Source organism: Heptranchias perlo, chromosome 12, assembly GCF_035084215.1.
Source record: "Heptranchias perlo isolate sHepPer1 chromosome 12, sHepPer1.hap1, whole genome shotgun sequence".
In the NCBI taxonomy this organism is placed as follows: domain Eukaryota; kingdom Metazoa; phylum Chordata; class Chondrichthyes; order Hexanchiformes; family Hexanchidae; genus Heptranchias; species Heptranchias perlo.
Genome location: NC_090336.1, coordinates 65542587 through 65545086, shown reverse-complemented (window position 1 = coordinate 65545086; position 2500 = coordinate 65542587).

Sequence of the window (2500 nt, the reverse complement as noted above, 5' to 3'; positions counted from 1 at the left end):
GGTCCCTCAGGGACTTGAGGCAGCTCTCCCCGGTGGTCTCGTGGTCAGGACCGGGCTTCGAATCCCGGTCGGGGGGGGATGACTTTCTGCTGCAGATTAATTGGCATGAAGGAAAGTCTCCCCTCCTGAGCGTAAAGCTCCACCCTCACCACCACCACCGCCTTTTCCTCCCCTTGACAAACGGACAGACAGACAGTCAGACAGTCAGTCCAGTTCGGGAGCGCAGCTTTCATTAAGCAATGGCATTTGTGACAACTCATCGTCTGACAGGTTGATGATTTCCCCACACGCCTCCTGCCGAATAAAAGGCTCACCCTCCCGGACACTACCCCCAGAATCACCCACCCCGCCCCCCCGGGGTGAATATTAAGCCCGAGAACACCGACTGTAACCAACCGCAGTGAAAAGTTGAAGTGGCAACTCATTAACCAGATTTATTTTGGGCAACTCATTAACCAGATTTTTTGTTCATTTGGTTTATGAGTTGCCAAGTGTAAATCTGGTTAATGAGTTGCCACTTCAACTTTTCACTGCGGTTGGTTACAGTCGGTGTTCTCGGGCTTAATATTCGCCCCGGGGGGGGGGGGGGGGGGGTGTATAGCGGGCGATGGCCGGTGTGGAGTGCGTTTTTTGGGGGTTGATTTTCACTTTGCCTCGCTGGTGGAATTTGTGGGAGGCAGGCAAGGGGAATGGTGTGGGCTGGTGGGCGGCAAGGGAGATGCTTGCTTCGGGGTGTTATCCTCACTTTGGTCCGCTGGTGAGAGTAGGCAGCGGCAGGCCGGCAGGCAGGCAGGCAGGCAAGTGTGATGTAGTGTGGGGTGCAGTGCAGTGCGGTGCGGTGCTGCCCTGTCGTTTATGAAAGGTTGTAATGACACTGCTTTGCAGCTGACCATGTCCACTGATTTGTGACGCCCGTATGGAGGCTGATATCTCAGGAGGGCCGAGGCCGATTTCCTCCGGGGACGGCTCGTCGCGTGCGGCAGGACGAGGCGCAGCGGACGGTACCGAGCGCTCGGAGGTGCGGCGCTGCCCGCCGGAGGTACAGCGAAAGGCTGCAAACCGCTTTCCGCCTGCTAACTCGGCGGCCGTCAGACCGACCGACTCCGCTTTACCACCGGAGCTAGAGTCGGGCAAGGGGCACCGAAGGGTACCGGAAGGATCGCGTTCGCACGACGGGAAGTCGACTAGCGGGCCGCCGAAAGCGAGCCGGGGGCCCCCGGTTTTTCTGTCCCACCTGGAGACTGATATCTCAGGAAGGCCGAGGCCGATTTCCTCCGGGGACGGCTCGTCGCGTGCGGCAGGACGAGGCGCAGCGGACGGTACCGAGCGCTCGGAGGTGCGGCGCTGCCCGCCGGAGGTACAGCGAAAGTCTGCGAACCGCTTTCCGCCTCCTCTCACCGCACGGCTCTCCTTTTCACCCACTGGCGGATTTTCACCCTCCGACTGCTCGCTACCGTCCGCTGCGCCTGGTCCGGGCCCTGTCCATTGTCATGTTAATGGCAGGGCGGGGCAGGACTGCTTTCACCAGGAACCCGGTTTTCTGGGTCAGAGGTTCCAGGGGACCTGTTTTGTGCGGACTTCCCTGTGTCCGTCCCTCCATGCCTTCCCCCCAGGACTTCCTTCTGAACACCTTTGTCGTTTAAAATAATAATAAATAATATGTGTGTGTGTGTGTGTGTGTGTGTGTGTGTCGGTGTCAGTATCAGTCAGTCAGTCAGTGTCTCTCTCTCTCTCTCTCTCTCTCTCTCACTCAGAGCTGCTGTGGAAGGAAACTTTTTTAAAAAGAACTTGCTTATTGAAAGAAAGATGTGCCTCAAGCTGCCGGGCCCTGTCCATTGTCATGTCAATGGCAGGACTGCTTTCACCAGGAACCCGGTTTTGTGGGTCAGAGGTTCCAGGGGACCTGTTTTGTGCGGACTTCCCTGTGTCCGTCCCTCCCTGCCTGCCTTCCCCCCAGGACTTCCTTCTGAACACCTTTGTCGTTTCAGCGAGGGCCAAAAGCCTGCCTGTGAAAGGGAAGGATCAGCCGGTCAGCCCCCTGTTGGTCGCTGCTGCCAGTGCAGCAGGCGTGCGTGTGTATTCGGCCTCGTGTCCAGGTCCCTCAGGGACTTGAGGCAACTCTCCCCGGTGGTCTCGTGGTCAGGACCGGGCTTCGAATCCCGGTCGGGGGGGATGGCTTTCTGCTGCAGATTAATTGGCACCTCTGAAAGAAAGTCTCCCCTCCTGAGCGTAAAGCTCCACCCTCACCACCACCGCCACCTTTTCCACCCCTTGACAAACAGACAGACAGACAGACAGTCAGTCAGTCAGTCCAGTTCGGGAGCGCAGCTTTCATTTGGAAGCAGACCCTGCTTGTTTAAAGTCAACGACGCCAAGTTATTTTGCACTTTGAATTATATCGCTACGTGCGAGCGGCACTCAGCCTTGGAGAAGAAAAAAATACCACTGAGCTGAGAAAGTTCTTTTTAAAACGGTTTCCTTCCACAGCAGCTCTGAGTGA